The sequence below is a fragment of the Scyliorhinus canicula genome, chromosome 18 (assembly GCF_902713615.1).
Source record: "Scyliorhinus canicula chromosome 18, sScyCan1.1, whole genome shotgun sequence".
NCBI lineage: Eukaryota > Metazoa > Chordata > Chondrichthyes > Carcharhiniformes > Scyliorhinidae > Scyliorhinus > Scyliorhinus canicula.
Genome location: NC_052163.1, coordinates 11064066 through 11082528, shown reverse-complemented (window position 1 = coordinate 11082528; position 18463 = coordinate 11064066). Strand labels below are relative to the sequence as shown.

General features: G+C 51.4%; 1 protein-coding gene across 1 annotated transcript in view; it reads right to left on the bottom strand.

The window, feature by feature from the left end:
* arhgdia (Rho GDP dissociation inhibitor (GDI) alpha) overlaps positions 1–7075 on the bottom strand; it is a 55433-nt gene extending 48358 nt beyond the window's left edge. The window contains exon 1 of the mRNA XM_038776797.1: positions 6938–7075. The gene's annotated coding sequence lies outside the window, so the exon portion shown is untranslated. The remainder of the gene's footprint in view (positions 1–6937) is intronic.
* Between the last annotated feature and the right edge of the window lie 11388 nt (positions 7076–18463).

Below are 18463 nucleotides of genomic sequence, written 5' to 3'. Positions count from 1 at the left end.
TATTCAGAACTGGCATAAAATTTATTCTCAACTCAAAGCCTCATTTACAGTTTGTGTCCAAGGAACACTTTGGATCATTTATATGGTAATAAATATTGTCCTTTGGCAATATTTCCACTCAAGACACAGGGCCCTGCACCCCCCCCCCCCCCACTCCATTGCCAATGTGAAAATTAAGATGAATGGTGAGATTATCACATTAGAGAAAGCAACACTGTCAACAGCAGAGTTTTTCAAAGCTGGCGCAAGTGTATTGTGACAGATGTATGCAAGCAAACAAACTAGGAAAAACTTCTTATCCAGCATATAGTTAACATGCTATCAAAACAGTTTATGAAGTGCATGCAAGGTGCTTCCTCCATAATCAAAACTAGGACAATTAGCCAGTTTGCCCATCAGACCAAACACTATCACAATATCAACTTAAAGACTCATTATTGTCAAAACATCACAACTTTAGTATCTCACAGTAATTGTCTCAAGTTGGTACTGCCACAATATTTTTCTGACTTTGATGTTGACTGTGTACCCAACTAAAATACTGAACACAATTTAAACATTGATTTGATTGCCTCAGCCTTCCAGTTCATCTGGCTCCTGCTCAAATAGGACCTTGGCATATGTATGCATGTTGCTGTGTTCTGTCGGTACATCGTAAAATACTAACAAAGACAGCAGCTGAAATATTAAAATAAAAGTTTCTACGTGATACTTACAGTCAGAACACTTGGTTTCTGAAGCATGTCTGCTAAAACGTCACTGCCCCATAGTAACATATTGTAACATAGTATTACAAAGCAAAATTACAGATCTGTGCAAAGGTTAGCAATCAATGAATGTTACAATGGCAATTTTAGTAGTGTAAGTATGCTGTACAGGACATTCAGATCACTTTATTTTCTCGGGAATTAATTGGATGCAAGTGATACCAGAAAATGTTGAAACTGGACTCTATATCTCGGGGCTTTTAAAACATCCTGGAACGGATTTTTGAGAAATACACATTATGTATACTGCTTTGTATGAAATGTTTACTGCATCATACGAGAACTAAACAGAAAACTTCAATGACTATTGGAAATTAACAATTAATATGTTTCAATTGTTTTTCATTATTTTGTTTCAAACCCAGAAATTGCTAGTGACAGCAACAAATCATCACATTCAAACAATATTCCTTGGTGCGCTATTTTAGCAAGTGTTCATCCACTAGTTTTAACAGGTTGCTGGCTAATGAATCAATAATAGAATGTAAAGTAACTGCCTTGGAACCATTGTAACAAAATGTTGCCACCTGTATCATCTTGAAATTGTCTCATTTGCTGCAATCTGCTTTTGAAGCCTCTACAAGCAGAATTCGGTTCACAACTTCTCACGCTCAAGACAGATTACAACTCAAGTGTAATCTGTGCACCATTACTTTTTTTTAAAATTTAGAATACCCAATTTTTTTTTCCACTTAAGGGGCAATTTAGCGTGGCCAATCCACCTAGCCTACACATCTTTTGGGTTGTGGGGGCGAAACACAAGCAAACAGAGGGAAATGTGCAAACTCCACACAGACGGTGACCCAGAGGCCCGGGATCAAACCTGGGACCTCGGCGCCGTGAGGCTGCAGTGCTAACCACTACGTCACTGCGCCGCTCGGTGTGCACCATTACAGAACAATTATTCCGCAGTTCATTATTATGCGATACTTCAAAATTTTGGTCAAATGAACGATTATATAGCTTCACCTGCAAAACAATTTTTTTAAAATTTAGTGCACCCAATTCATTTTTTTCCAATTAAGAGGCAATTTAGCGTGTTCAATCCACCTATCCTGCACATCTTTGGGTTGGGGGGGGCGAAACCCACACAAACACGGGGAGAATGTGCAAACTCCACACGAACAGTGACCCAGAGTCGGGATCGAACCTGGGATCTCGGTGCCGTGAGGCAACAGGGCTAACCCACTGCACCACCGTGGAAAACAATCTTAAATTAAGCCTTGCCTTCTATAGTGGTCAAAAGAGACAGATTATTTGGGAGGTACCATAGGTCTATCAAGGACCATTTGTAATCATAGAATTTACAGTGCAGAAGAGGCCATTTGGCCAATCGAGTCTGCACCGATCTTTGGAAAGAGCACCCTACCTCATAACCTCACCTAGCCTTTTGGACTCTAAGGGGCAATTTAACACGGCCAATCCACCTAACCCGCACATCTTTGGACTGCGGAAGGAAACCGGAGCACCCGGAGGAAACCCACGCAGACATGGGGAAAAAGTGCAGACTCCGCACAGATAGTCACCCGAGGCCGGAATTAAACCCGGGACCCTGGAGCTGTGAAGCAGCAGTGCTAACCACTGTGCCAATTGTCTTATCTATCTGCATTGGATTCTGATCTATTTATAAAAAATCATGAAAATATGGATTATATACAAACAAAGCTTAAGTATATGATCGGGTTTTGGTATACGAGTAAAATGCGGCATATATGATTACATAAAAAATACATTCATGAGGGATAAACATTAGCCCTTATAGTTAGTCCGTATTTATAGCTTGGTTTCCAGTTCTGATGGTAATTATGATTAAAATATATTTCCAATCTCAACAATGCAAATTTGAGAGAGGAGGAAATAGTGCAGATTCTGGGCATATCCCTATTGGGAGCAAAAGAGTCTACAAAGTTCTTAACAGCCAGTTCGAGAAGTGTCATCTGCCTGCCTGTCCGGTTAGAAAAATGGAAACCGTCATGGACATTGAACAACAGAAATAAATTGGATCAGAACTTGAAACAACTGAATGGCTAAATGTAACCAGGTAGCTATCTATTCACAAGAACCTACTTTCCACTTTGTTTTCAAAAAAGTAGACTGCTATGACAGATCATTCCTGCCAACACTTCAATAAGGTGGATAACTGTTTACGGGACAGATTAGGGGCCATTTCTTCTAGGTTAAAGCCCTAAGATTGTTCTGATTAAAGTGTAAAGTTATGCATTTCCATACAGCAAGCGAAAGACAAATTTAAAAAGCATTAAGATTTTATACTAGTGCTCTTCACAAAGCTGTTAATTTAGCAGTCATTTAGAGCTGGTTCATTAGATTTGTTTTAAACTATTCATCGCAACACAGCTTGGACTCCTCAAACAATAAGTTGAACACACCAAATGCTTTTATGACCCAAATATTTCTAATATCACCAAGTTACGTTATTACCCCATTTCCTGGTTACACCCATCCAATTTACAATCAGTGGTATAATGTAATTTGTTCACATTTTGTCATTTAAATTTGTTAAAATATACACAATATTCAGAACTAATAAAACATTATCCAAGTCTACCAATAATTGTGTGCCACTGCTTCCCAAGACTGAAATTGCATAAATATGCCATGAGCTTGCAACATATATGTATTAAAAGCATGCCACACCATGCAATACTTCCTGTCAGTTGCTCACTTCCCCCTTTACTTTGTTAACACCACTACCGCTGCAAGGTTGCACTGAACTCAAGATCTGCCAACATGTTTCCTCTGGCCAGGGAATCATCGGCAAGGGAACAATAAGAGTGTTCTCGAAATGTGGGGAGGCACATTAAGCCAAATTTTAGAATTGGCAGAGTCTGGCTTGCTTTTCCAGAAGAAAAGCAGCATCTTTGATGGGAAAGATTGGTAAAGTTATGCAGGGCCATTGGAGAAAATATAAATCAGCAGGAATTAATTTGATACAGCTTTTGATGAAGTCAGCCCGAGCACAGGGTGTCCTCTTTCTGCATCTCATAAAACGTATTCAGTCAACTTGGAGCCTCCTCGACAGATACCAGAAACAGGACAGAGAGAGGACAAATGGAATTACGATCTGAAATAAGGGAATGACTACATTGTAATAGGGGTACCTAGCTGGCAAAGCTTTGTGCAGGCTATCTCGAGGAAAAACAAAAAAATGTACAGGAAAAGACAAGAAAGTGGGACCTAGAAACAATGGCTGTGCTGTAACCAATGATTCTCTGGTGTCAGAATGCAGATCGTGCTGCTTGCTTTGATCACAGGATCCACCATGCCTGCCAGGACTTTATAACTAAACCTTATTTGCAAATGCTTAGAAGCTGCATGAACAATATGGCCGACTGCTCGAGGCGGCTGCAATCTGCTTCCCCAGCCAGTAACACATGAGCTTGATGGCCAGCATACTACCCCATACAGGGGGAGGGGAGGGGGGGAGAGAGCAACCCTTCTGCTCCCCAGGATGTACAACAGTGAGGGGCTTTTTGCGCTCCTGTTGACTGAGCCGATGAAGCTCCGGCAATGGCAACTGGCCAGCTCCGGCTCACGAACACGGAAAGAAAATGAATTTGAAAAGGGGCAGCAGATCGCCGGTAGTCAGAGTGAACATTTCCGGGCGCCAAGGCACCGCCTTAACCGTAAGAAAGGCTGAGAGAAGGGGGAGGAAATGGGGCTGCTGAGAAATAGACGAGGAGCTTTCCCTCACTCACACTGACTGAGAGCCCAGGCATTACTTTTATAAATTAATTTGGAGTCTGGTGTTTAATCCAACAGCAGCTCCCCGGCGGGTTGGTGCAGATTCCGGTTATTTACCGATCAGCAATCATCGCATTTTATTGAAAAACTGCAAACCAGGAAGTGACCCGCCATGTTCCTGCTCGGCCAGCAATCATCAATACCCCCCCCCCCCCCCCCCACACCAATACCCCCCCTCACACACACACCAATACCCCCCTCTCACACACACACCAATACCCCCCTCTCACACACACACCAATACCCCCCTCTCACACACACACCAATACCCCCCTCTCACACACACACCAATACCCCCCTCTCACACACACACCAATACCCCCTCTCACACACACACCAATACCCCCCTCACACACACACCAATACCCCCCTCTCACACACACACCAATACCCCCCTCTCACACACACACCAATACCCCCCTCACACACACACACCAATACCCCCCTCACACACACACCCCCCTCACACACACACACCCCCCTCACACACACACCCCCCTCACACACACACCCCCCCCTCACACACACCCCCCCTCACACACACCCCCCCCCCTCACACACACCCCCCCCTCACACACACCCCCCCCCTCACACACACCCCCCCTCACACACACCCCCCCCTCACACACACCCCCCCCTCACACACACACCCCCCTCACACACACCCCCCCCTCACACACACACCCCCCTCACACACACCCCCCCTCACACACACCCCCCCCTCACACACACCCCCCCCCTCACACACACCCCCCCCTCACACACACACCCCCCCCTCACACACACACCCCCCTCACACACACACCCCCCTCACACACACACCCCCCTCACACACACACCCCCCTCACACACACACCCCCCTCACACACACACCCCCCTCACACACACACACATACCCCCCCTCACACACCAATAACTCAACACACCAATAACCCCCCCACACACACACCGATAACCCCCCCTCACACACACCGATAACCCCCCCCCACACACACCAATAACCCCCCCCACACACCAATAACCCCCCACACACACCAATAACCCTCCACACACACCAATAACCCCCACACACACACCAATAACCCCCCACACACACACCAATAACCCCCCACACACACACCAATAACCCCCCACACACACACCAATAACCCCCCACACACACACCAATAACCCCCCACACACACACCAATAACCCCCCACACACACACCAATACCCCCCCACACACACACCAATAACCCCCCACACACACACCAATAACCCCCCACACACACACCAATAACCCCCCACACACACACCAATAACCCCCCACACACACACCAATAACCCCCCACACACACACCAATAACCCTCCACACACACACCAATAACCCCCCACACACACACCAATAACCCCCCACACACACACCAATAACCCCCCACACACACACCAATAACCCCCCACACACACACCAATAACCCCCCACACACACACCAATAACCCCCCACACACACACCAATAACCCCCCACACACACACCAATAACCCCCCACACACACACCAATAACCCCCCACACACACACCAATAACCCCCCACACACACACCAATAACCCCCCACACACACACCAATAACCCCCCCTCACACACACCAATAACCCCCCACACACACACCAATAACACCCCCCTATATATGATCGACCCCCCCCCCAACATCTCCTACCCATACGCACCCCCCCAAACCCACTGACTCCCTCAGCACCGCTCAGACCCCTCCCCATAATCCCCGTTTTAATTCAGCAGCAGATCCGATAGAGGGGGCACAACCCCAGCGCGCTCCCGAGGGGGCACAACCCCAGCGCGCTCCCGAGGGGGCACAACCCCAGCGCGCTCCCGAGAGGGGGCACAACCCCAGCGCGCTCCCGAGAGGGGGCACAACCCCAGCGCGCTCCCGAGAGGGGGCACAACCCCAGCGCGCACCCGAGGGGAGGGGGGGCACAACTCATGCGCGCTCCCGAGGGGCGCACGACCACCACCCCCGCGCGCTCCCCAGAGGATGCACCACCCCCGCGCGCTCCCGAGGGGGGGGGGGGGGGGGCACAACCCCCGCGCGCTCCCGAGGGGGTGGACACAACCCCCGCGCGCTCCCGTGGGGGGGGGGGGGCACAACCCCCGCGCGCTCCCGAGGGGGTGGACACAACCCCCGCGCGCTCCCGTGGGGGGGCGCTCCCGAGATTGGGCACGACCCGCGCGCTCCCGATGTGGGGGGGGGCACGACCCCCCGCGCGCTCCCGAGGGGGGGGCACAACCCCCATGGGGGGGGGGGCGGAAGTCCTTTACGCGCCCCCGATGGTAGCACAATCAGCGCGCTCCCGGACACTTGGGGGGGGGGGGGCTGACGGAAGGCCCCAATCCACCTGCCCGCTCCCTTACCCTGCTGCCTGGGTGGATGGCTGCTGACTAGGTGGATAACCGGCTCTCCCGCTCTCCGCTCCCACTCCGTCTCCGCCCAGCCCCAGAATGAGCGGCTCCGCCCGACTCTCCGACTGGCCTGGGGCCGTCAGCGCGTCACTTCCGGGACAACCCGCACGCCCCCAGCGGCTACCCGCCCGCACTGCAGGCAGCTTGGGCCAGGGCCAGCAGACACCCAGGAGGCCACTGCAGGGCACTGCCAATGGGGGGCTGGCTGGGCAACCAAAATAAAAGCAAAATACTGCGGATACACGAAATCTGAAATTAAAACAAAATGTGTGGGGGACTATCAGCCGGTCTGGCAGCATCTGCAGACAGTTAACGTGTTGAGAACCCCACTGATGTTACCTGCCACAGTGTCTCAAAGCCCCGGGGAGAGTGTCTCAAAGCCCCGGGGAGAGAGTCTCAAAGCCCCGGGGAGAGAGTCTCAAAGCCCCGGGGAGAGTGTCTCAAAGCCCCGGGGAGAGAGTCTCAAAGCCCCGGGGAGAGAGTCTCAAAGCCCCGGGGACAGTGTCTCAAAGCCCCGGGGAGAGAGTCTCAAAGCCCCGGGGAGAGTGTCTCAAAGCCCCGGGGAGAGGGTCTCAAAGCCCCGGGGAGAGTGTCTCAAAGCCCCGGGGAGAGTGTCTCAAAGCCCCGGGGAGAGTGTCTCAAAGCCCCGGGTAGAGAGTCTCAAAGCCCCGGGGAGAGTGTCTCAAAGCCCCGGGGAGAGTGTCTCAAAGCCCCGGGGAGAGACTCTCAAAGCCCCGGGGAGAGTCTCTCAAAGCCCCGGGGAGAGTGTCTCAAAGCCCCGGGGAGAGAGTCTCAAAGCCCCGGGGAGAGTGTCTCAAAGCCCCGGGGAGAGTGTCTCAAATCCCCGAGGAGAGAGTCTCAAAGCCCCGGGGAGAGTGTCTCAAAGCCCTGGGGAGAGGGTCTCAAAGCCCTGGGGAGAGGGTCTCAAAGCCCCGGGGAGAGTGTCTCAAAGCCCCGGGGAGTGTCTCAAAGCCCCAGGGAGAGTGTCTCAAAGCCCCGGGGAGAGTGTCTCAAAGCCCCGGGGAGAGTGTCTCAAAGCCCCGGGGAGAGAGTCTCAAAGCCCCGGGGAGAGTCCCCCGGGGAGAGTGTCTCAAAGCCCCGGGGAGAGTGTCTCAAAGCCCCGCCGACTGTGTCTCAAAGCCCCGGGGAGAGTCCCCCGGGGAGAGTGTCTCAAAGCCCCGGGGAGAGTGTCTCAAAGCCCCGGGGAGAGTGTCTCAAAGCCCCGGCGGGGGGAGAGTGTCTCAAAGCCCCGGGGACAGTTTCTCAAAGCCCCGGGGAGAGAGTCTCAAAGCCCCGGGGAGAGTGTCTCAAAGCCCCGGGGAGAGTGTCTCAAAGCCCCGGGGACAGTTTCTCAAAGCCCCGGGGAGAGTGTCTCAAAGCCCCGGGGAGAGTGTCTCAAAGCCCCGGGGAGAGTGTCTCAAAGCCCCGGGGAGAGTGTCTCAAAGCCCCGGGGAGAGGGTCTCAAAGCCCCGGGGAGAGAGTCTCAAAGCCCCGGGGAGAGAGTCTCAAAGCCCCGGGGAGAGGGTCTCAAAGCCCCGGGGAGAGGGTCTCAAAGCCCCGGGGAGAGTGTCTCAAGCCCCGGGGAGTGTCTCAAAGCCCCGGGGAGAGTGTCTCAAAGCCCCGGGGAGAGTGTCTCAAAGCCCCGGGGAGAGTGTCTCAAAGCCCCGGGGAGAGTGTCTCAAAGCCCCGGGGAGAGGGTCTCAAAGCCCCGGGGAGAGGGTCTCAAAGCCCCGGGGAGAGTGTCTCAAAGCCCCGGAGAGAGAGTCTCAAAGCCCCGGGGAGAGACTCTCAAAGCCCCGGGGAGAGTGTCTCAAAGCCCCGGGCAGAGTGTCTCAAAGCCCCGGGGAGAGAGTCTCAAAGCCCCGGGGAGAGTCCCCCGGGGAGAGTGTCTCAAAGCCCCGGGGAGAGTGTCTCAAAGCCCCGCCGACTGTGTCTCAAAGCCCCGGGGAGAGTCCCCCGGGGAGAGTGTCTCAAAGCCCCGGGGAGAGTGTCTCAAAGCCCCGGGGAGAGTGTCTCAAAGCCCCGGGGAGAGTGTCTCAAAGCCCCGGGGACAGTTTCTCAAAGCCCCGGGGAGAGAGTCTCAAAGCCCCGGGGAGAGTGTCTCAAAGCCCCGGGGAGAGTGTCTCAAAGCCCCGGGGACAGTTTCTCAAAGCCCCGGGGAGAGTGTCTCAAAGCCCCGGGGAGAGTGTCTCAAAGCCCCGGGGAGAGTGTCTCAAAGCCCCGGGGAGAGTGTCTCAAAGCCCCGGGGAGAGGGTCTCAAAGCCCCGGGGAGAGAGTCTCAAAGCCCCGGGGAGAGAGTCTCAAAGCCCCGGGGAGAGGGTCTCAAAGCCCCGGGGAGAGGGTCTCAAAGCCCCGGGAGAGTGTCTCAAAGCCCCGGGGAGAGGGTCTCAAAGCCCCGGGGAGAGAGTCTCAAAGCCCCGGGGAGAGAGTCTCAAAGCCCCGGGGAGAGGGTCTCAAAGCCCCGGGGAGAGAGTCTCAAAGCCCCGGGGAGAGAGTCTCAAAGCCCCGGGGAGAGTGTCTCAAAGCCCCGGGGAGTGTCTCAAAGCCCCAGGGAGAGTGTCTCAAAGCCCCGGGGAGAGTGTCTCAAAGCCCCGGGGAGAGAGTCTCAAAGCCCCGGGGAGAGTCCCCCGGGGAGAGTGTCTCAAAGCCCCGGGGAGAGTGTCTCAAAGCCCCGCCGACTGTGTCTCAAAGCCCCGGGGAGAGTCCCCCGGGGAGAGTGTCTCAAAGCCCCGGGGAGAGTGTCTCAAAGCCCCGGGGAGAGTGTCTCAAAGCCCCGGGGAGAGTGTCTCAAAGCCCCGGGGACAGTTTCTCAAAGCCCCGGGGAGAGAGTCTCAAAGCCCCGGGGAGAGTGTCTCAAAGCCCCGGGGAGAGTGTCTCAAAGCCCCGGGGACAGTTTCTCAAAGCCCCGGGGAGAGTGTCTCAAAGCCCCGGGGAGAGTGTCTCAAAGCCCCGGGGAGAGTGTCTCAAAGCCCCGGGGAGAGTGTCTCAAAGCCCCGGGGAGAGGGTCTCAAAGCCCCGGGGAGAGTGTCTCAAAGCCCCGGGGAGAGAGTCTCAAAGCCCCGGGGAGAGGGTCTCAAAGCCCCGGGGAGAGGGTCTCAAAGCCCCGGGGAGAGTGTCTCAAAGCCCCGGGGAGTGTCTCAAAGCCCCGGGGAGAGTGTCTCAAAGCCCCGGGGAGAGTGTCTCAAAGCCCCGGGGAGAGTGTCTCAAAGCCCCGGGGAGAGTGTCTCAAAGCCCTGGGGAGAGGGTCTCAAAGCCCCGGGGAGAGGGTCTCAAAGCCCCGGGGAGAGTGTCTCAAAGCCCCGGAGAGAGAGTCTCAAAGCCCCGGGGAGAGACTCTCAAAGCCCCGGGGAGAGTGTCTCAAAGCCCCGGGCAGAGTGTCTCAAAGCCCCGGGGAGAGAGTCTCAAAGCCCCGGGGAGAGTCCCCCGGGGAGAGTGTCTCAAAGCCCCGGGGAGAGTGTCTCAAAGCCCCGCCGACTGTGTCTCAAAGCCCCGGGGAGAGTCCCCCGGGGAGAGTGTCTCAAAGCCCCGGGGAGAGTGTCTCAAAGCCCCGGGGAGAGTGTCTCAAAGCCCCGGGGAGAGTGTCTCAAAGCCCCGGGGACAGTTTCTCAAAGCCCCGGGGAGAGAGTCTCAAAGCCCCGGGGAGAGTGTCTCAAAGCCCCGGGGAGAGTGTCTCAAAGCCCCGGGGACAGTTTCTCAAAGCCCCGGGGAGAGTGTCTCAAAGCCCCGGGGAGAGTGTCTCAAAGCCCCGGGGAGAGTGTCTCAAAGCCCCGGGGAGAGTGTCTCAAAGCCCCGGGGAGAGGGTCTCAAAGCCCCGGGGAGAGAGTCTCAAAGCCCCGGGGAGAGAGTCTCAAAGCCCCGGGGAGAGGGTCTCAAAGCCCCGGGGAGAGGGTCTCAAAGCCCCGGGAGAGTGTCTCAAAGCCCCGGGGAGAGGGTCTCAAAGCCCCGGGGAGAGAGTCTCAAAGCCCCGGGGAGAGAGTCTCAAAGCCCCGGGGAGAGGGTCTCAAAGCCCCGGGGAGAGAGTCTCAAAGCCCCGGGGAGAGAGTCTCAAAGCCCCGGGGAGGCTCAACATTCCATGATTTTGTTACTTCTTGTTCCCATAGTATAGCCACGTTCCCATAACTCATTGACACATCCCTTTTCCCAAGCAACATCCAATTTTAGTAACTCTAAAACTATAGCTCACATTCAAATAATTGTTACCACACAATATCGCTTAGGTGACCAAGCCTCGGAAAACATCTCTTCCTGGTTCGGTGATCTTACAAAACTGCGTCTTTTAGAGGGGAATATCTGCAAACTGCTGTAGCTTTCAATGTTAGATGGAATGGGCCTCCGTGGCTCGGATCACAGGTTTAATTGCTGTCTGACTTTTGGATGGAAAACTAGCCTTTTCCCCAAAGAGGATGCTGGCAGTTATATTGTTCAGTCTCTTTGAAATTCCCCTCTGTGGCTTCTGCCTTCTGCCTCTCTCAAATCCCTTGCTGTTAGAAGTTATCATTTGTGTAGCCCCACTGATCTCTGGTAAACAATGTTTCTGATATGGCCATTCGCACCTCAATATCTCCAGATGCCTGCTAATCTTGTTATTATGTAAATCATTGTTCCACTAGATGCCAGCTAATCTTATTACCTGTCTGTTATTTTGTTTTCATCTCAAATTCATTGTTAACTTTCCCAAATTCCGAACGTAACGTTTGGAGTCCAGAATAATGCTCTGCACTTTTTTTTTAAATACAATTCAGCAAATCCACCAAAATTGTCTGCAGTAACTAGGCTTAGTGCAAAAGTTGAGATGAATGTGGAGTGAAATGCCTGTTCACCTGTGCTAACGTCCCTATATCCTCTCGATCAATGTAACATTGGCACCCCTGTCAAATGGCATTAGAACTGTTTTTACTTACACTTTTATACAGCGAGTAGCTGGACTTGGAATATACTGCCTGCTAGGCTGGTTGAGGCAGATTCAATCATGGCTTTCAAAATAGAATTGGATCATTATCGAAAGAGGAAAACATTGCAGGGCCACAGGGAAAAGGTAGGGGAGGGGCACTCAATGAATGGCTCTTGCAAATAGCCAAAAGTGACCCAATGGGGGAAAATGGCCTCCTGAATGATAGGGAATACAGCAAAAATATAATTTAGCATTGCTGGATGGGTGCTTTTCTGCTTGAAGCATTTATCTGGAATTGGGTTGCATGGGGAAGTTTCTAATTGTGCTCCAGGAAGAGGATGATTTAGTAAAATCACCACAGACTTCTCAGCAGTGTAAGCAATGCCTAAAAGCCACCTGAACTTTGAACTTTCGTTTTACATAAGAACACAAGAACATAAGAACTAGGAGCAGGAGTAGGCCATCTGGCCCCTCGAGCCTGCTCCGCCATTCAATTAGATCGATTAGTAAGTTTTCCTTACTTTCTGCTTGTTATTCATTTATTACTCATTATTACCTCCATGGTTTGAAATTCATCTGACTGGCCCTTACAAGACCAGACTAATGACTCATCTCAGTTCCAACTCAACCCTTGTCTGAGCTTAACTTCCCATTCCAAGTTTAATCATGTATAAACAATATATGATGGAAACAGGGCATGGTGGGAAGTGGAAAGGTCATCTTGACCAACAGTCATAGAATCATAGAATTTACCATGCAGAAAGAGGTGTTCTGGAAAATACAGAATGTGTCATTTGAAACATAGAGGTCTGCCAATATCTGGTCTGGGAGAGTGCAGGGAAAGATCCCACAAGAGGTTGGTGGCAGCTGAAAAGAGCAGAAACTGTGGCCAGCTCTTCTGTCAAAAATGCAGTCAATTTCAGTCTGTCGGAATTGTTATTGCAACCTGCAGCAGGAGAAAGGGAAAAAGAAAAAGAGAGTTTGCATAGATTTCTTTGTGCTGTGTTGAAGCACTGTGATGTACTGAATAGAGGGGGACCCATTGGCCTGGTTGTGTCCCACCATGCCCCTTTAAACCCCGTAGCCCATCCCCTATCGGAGGTCCCGATCTCTCCCGCCAAAAAGCACTAAGCGCGGGCTCCCCTCGCCCCTCCCCCCACGCGCGAGGCAGGAGCAGAGAGCAGCAGAACGCGAGGCAGCAGCAGCTGGCGGCCGGGGCACGGCCCGGGGGAGCTCCGCTCCCCTCAAGGAGGTGGAAGGCTCGAAGATCAACGCCATCAAGAATGAGGAGGAGAATTAAAAGAGAGAGAGAGAGAGAAACAGCAACAGGAGAGAAGGGGAGGAGAACTACAAGAGAGAGAGAGAGAGTCTGAAGGTCCCTACAACAAACCAGCAGCATCCAGAATCACTAATCATTTTTCCTTTCTGTAAAGAAAGTGTTTGCAACTTTTTTAAAAAAGTATAATAATAAAATAACTTAACCTGAAAAAGTGGTTATTAGCTTACTTCACTTCCTTAATAACGCAGGACGCAGGACATCGATGCTATTAAGGGGTAAGTAGGTAAAATTCTTCGGTGAAGGTATGGGTTATACCGGGGAATAACTTGGAAATATAGTTTGACCTGAATAGCACCCACCGAAGCCTGCATCGGAGTCAGGGAGTGAGAATCCCTGTTCACCATTTGGAATATCGGCCCTTTTTGGTATAGGGGGAATTCTAAGACAGAGTGGTGAATTTACAAAAACAGAGGCCATTCGGCCCATCGAGTCTGCACCGGCCCTTGGAAAGAGCACCCTACCTAAACCCACACCTTCACCCTATTCCCATACCTCCACCTATCGCCGTAATCCCACCTAACCTTTTTTGGACACTAAGAGCAATTTAGAATTGCCAATCCACCTAACCTGCATATCTTTGGACTGTGGGAGCACCCGGAGGAAACCCACGCAGACATGGGGAGAACGTGCAGACTCCGCACAGACAGTGACCCAAGATCGGAATCGAACCAGGGACCTTGCCAGTTTTGCAGTGCCACCAGGGCACCTTGGCAGCATCAGGGCAGCAATGCCCAGGTGCCACCCTGGCAGTATCAAAGTGCCTGGGTTCCAGGGGGAGGCCCAGGTGGGTCAGCCTGCCTATAGGGGCCACTTAGGGGCCTCCGATGGGCTTGGCAGGGAGGTGCTGTTCCTCCCTGGGTAGGCCGGTGGATGGCGAGAGCCCGATAGGTCTTGGGTCAGCACGCCTAAGCGGGTTTTAAACCTACTTAGGCATGCGAGGCTTGTTGGGCGGGATCATGATTGTGATGCCTCGCGAGACCTGGGTAGCTCTAGCGAGGCGTACCTACTGCCTGGCAGCCTGCGGGAGCCCTCTCCCAGCTTCTACCAGCCACATCATGATCCCGTTTGGGCAATTGGACTGAGAAATTAGCTGCAAATTTGAATAAAGAATTGAAGTTCCACACTGAAGTCTTAAATCCTGGAGCAGCAGCAACATTAGCTGTGTAACTGCACTTACGCAATTATGAAAAAGAGATGGGTCTTGAGGAAGATCTGGGGGGGAGGGGCAGTTTTTGCTCATCCCAGTGGTTGAACATCCCTCCCTCATCTGCTATTCAGTCAGGAAATTCAGCTTTGAATGTGGTGGACTCTCAAATCCAATTCCCAATTCCGAACTGATCCATAATGTTCAGTAGATAGTCACTGGACTGTATCAGGATTTAATTTGATTTATTATTGTCACATGTATTAGTATACAGTGAAAAGTATTGTTTCTTGCATGCTGTGCAAACAATGCATACCGTACATAGGGAAGGAAGGAGAGACTGCAGAATATAATATTATAGTTATAGCAAGGTGTAGAGAAAAGATCAACTTAATGCGAGGTAGGTCCATTCAAAAGTCTGATGGCAGTAGGGAAGAAGCTGTTCTTGAGTCGGTTGGTACATGTCCTAAAACTTTGGTCCCTTTTTCCTGACGGAAGGAGGTGGAAGAGAGTATGTCCGGGGTGCGTGGGGTCCTTAATTATGCTGGCTGCCTTTCCAAGGCAGCGGGAATTATAGAAAGAGTCAATGGATGGGAGGCTGGTTTGCGTGATGGACTGAGCTACATTCACGACCTTTTGTAGTTTCCTGCGGTCTTGGGCAGAGCAGGCTCCATACCAAGCTGTGATACAACCAGAAAGAATGCTTTCTATGGTGCATCTGTAAAAGTTGGTGAGGATCGTAGCTGACATGCCAAATTTCCTCAGTCTTCTGAGACAGTAGAGTCGTTGGTGGGCTTTCTTAACTATAGTGTCGGCATGGGGGGGACCAGGACAGGCTGTTGGTGATCTGTACACCTAAAAACTTGAAGCTCTCGACCCTTTCTACTTCATTTCTATTGATGTAAACAGGTGGGGAAACCCTCGATATCGCTGTGCTGCCTAACCAACTATTGCCTGGACTGAGAGTAAAATAAGATCAAAGATTTGTGATCAGGACCATGTTAAAATCTACCCATTTGACCAAACCTTTGGACCTCAATATCTTCTTGTGTAGTTCAGGTTCTGTCAGATAATGCTCCTGTGAAGCGTCTCACAATTTTGTACTTTAAAGTCGCTGTATTTTTTTAAAAAATTTTGAGTACCTGATTCTTTTTTTTAATTAAGGGAAAATTTTGCGTGGCCAATCCTCCTAGCCTGCACATCTTTGAGTTGTGGGGGCGAAACCCATGCAGACACGGGGAGAATGTGCAAACTCCACACGGACAGTGACCCAGAGCCGGGATCGGACCTGGGACCTCGGCGCTGTGAGGCAACAGGGCTAACCCACTACTCCACCTTGCTGCCCCAAAGTCGCTATATTAATGCAATTTGCTGTTGTTTCAAGGGTTAACAAAACACCAACTTATCTATTTAACCGACGAGCCATCAACTAGCTTCCTGTATATTTCTAACATTGCTGCTTATCTTTGATCAGATTACTTCCTCATTCCTGAACTAATCAGCTTCATTTTCTAAATTAATATTGTCAAATTAGAAAATGACTGCTCAACATTTTAAACCCATTAGTACAAACAGAGCACTGCAGAAAACCGAAAAGATAAGAGCACATCATATTTAGCACCAACACCCATATTACATAAAATTGGAGCGCAACCTGATTATAAATCAAATTCAATTGTGGATCAACAGTTTTAATTGGTTCAGTGAGAATGATTTAACTGTACCAGGGCTTAAAACAAAATTGGCTTTAGGAAAAGGTCTAAACTGTCCAGATCGAGGAACAGCTATTTTGGGGGAAATATACACCATCTTATTAAGATCAGTTACATCCATTCCAACAGGTTTATGATTTGCTAGTTTAACAGCCTAATGCCCAGGGAGCCTTTAGTTTTCTACGACTATTTCAAGCTACTGTGGCATCGCTTGCTGTTAAGAGGATTTCATAGAATTTACAGTGCAGAAGGAGGCCAGTCGGATGATTTACTGTTTCACAAACAGGAATGTTACCAAGCAGGCTTTTCCGCAACTTTCTCCAATGGCAAACGTGCACCTTCCATGAATAATACATTGTGCCCAAAATATCCTGGGATGGTCTGTTCCGGGCAAACAATAAACCCATTCATTAATTCAGCAATTTGGACTCCAGCCCCCCAACTATTTCACTATACTATTAATCAGTTCTAGCAGGTAATTTTATGACACTCTAGGCTACAAAACAGACTGATTCAGGGACTAATCTGTTGAACAGCTATACCTCAACACCACTCTCCCCCCCCCCCCCCCCCCCCCCCCCCGCCCCCCCGGTCAGGTGCTGTGCCTCTGGGCCAGGTGTACATGGAGCTGCTACAGTTGATACGGTGCAGCCGTCAGATTCAAAGCGGGATGCCAGCGATACTCTAGCACAGGGGTGGGCAAACTACGGTCCGCGGGCCGCATGCGGCCCGCCAAAGGTTTTTATGCGGCCCACCAAGTCATTAAAAAAAAAAAATTTTTTTTTTTTTTTTTAAATTTTTAATTATTTTTTTTAAGGTTAATGGGGGGCCTGTTGGGTTACTTACTGGTATAGGGTGGATACGTTGACTTGAGTAGGGTGATCATTGCTCGGCAGAACGTCGAGGGCCAAAGGGCCTGTTCTGTGCTGTACTGTTCTATGTTCTATATGAGGCGCCCAGAATCATAACCGGGTGAAGTAATTATTTTACTTAATATACTATGCGGCCCTTTAAAATTGTGAATTTCTGAATGTGGCCCTTGCACGGAAAAGTTTGCCCACCCCTGCTCTAGCAGGTCCATAGCTAATTGGAGGAGTCCCAGAGGCTACGGGCACAGGAGATGATGTCGGAAATGCATGGCACTGAGGCCAACGCTGCGAGGGTGGCAACCCCAGAGGAGAGCCTGGTGCATGAGTGGAGTTGTCCAAGGCGTGGCTCAGTCAGCGACAGCCATGGCTGAGGGTCTCGACAGCATATCTGTCGCTATATTAATGCAGGGGTGCTCTAGAGTCTAGAGCATGTCCCGCTGGCTGGGGGAACATGTCCCGGTCACAGTGCACCTTTCCCGGGCGTTCCAGAGCATATCCCAGTCACTGAGTATCGCCGAGGGCGTCGACACCATGATGCCGCTATTGGGCAGCTGCCAGGGCTGACAGAGACAGATGGCACAGGCTCAGATGGAGGTCAATCCAGGGCCCGAGGTGTCCCCAGTGTGCGCACCCGCCTCTGGTCGCAGAAATGCCCCCAGTGCTGGGCCCAGCTCCTGGGTATTTGGATGTTGTGTGCTGCATCCGTGGTGTTGCTTCCCGCAGTGTTCAGGAACAGTGTCCAGGCCTTACGGTCTGATTGGGATGCTAGGCAATAACCACCACATGTGACATGGCTCATCTATCCACAGGAATCCACTTGAAAGCTGTGATATGCTCACTTTACTATGGTTGCCAATTCCCTATTAGCAATATCCTTCAGCAAAGGCAGCACGGTGATGCAGTGGTTACTACTGGGTTCGATCCCGGCCCTGGGTCACTGTCCGTGTGGAGTTTGCACATTCTCCCTGTGTCTGCGTGGGTTTCACCCCCACAACCCAAAGATGTGCAGGGTAGGTGGATTGGCCACGCTAAATTGCCCCTTAATTGGAAAAAAATATCTATAATTGGGTACTCTAAATTTTTAAAAAACCAATAGCCTTCTGCCGCTGGCTAGAGGCTGCCATCGTCAGTGGGAGCTATGGGTGGTCGGTGGGACAGACAGGCAGGAGCTGGAGTTGCCCCCATTATGGATACCGCAATCCGAGGGTGGCATGGCGGACCCACGGGCGCTGAGACATCCATCAAACTCCCCCCCCACCCACCCTGCCAAGCCCACTTGCTGGAGAGGCAGTTAGATTGGGAGAGGGTCGTTCCCGTTAATGGTGTGGAGATTGTCTTTGTTTGGTGATTATTGTTTTCGCTCCATGCCGCTGTGGGATCCGGATCTCGCCAATGGGGACAGGCTGGTTAGATAGCAATCGGCCCCTGGCGATTTTTCCGATTTTGGCCTCTCCTGCGATATATAGGCCGCGTCACGCTCTTGCTCAAGCACAACACGGCCGTTAAATTGCATCCAATATCTC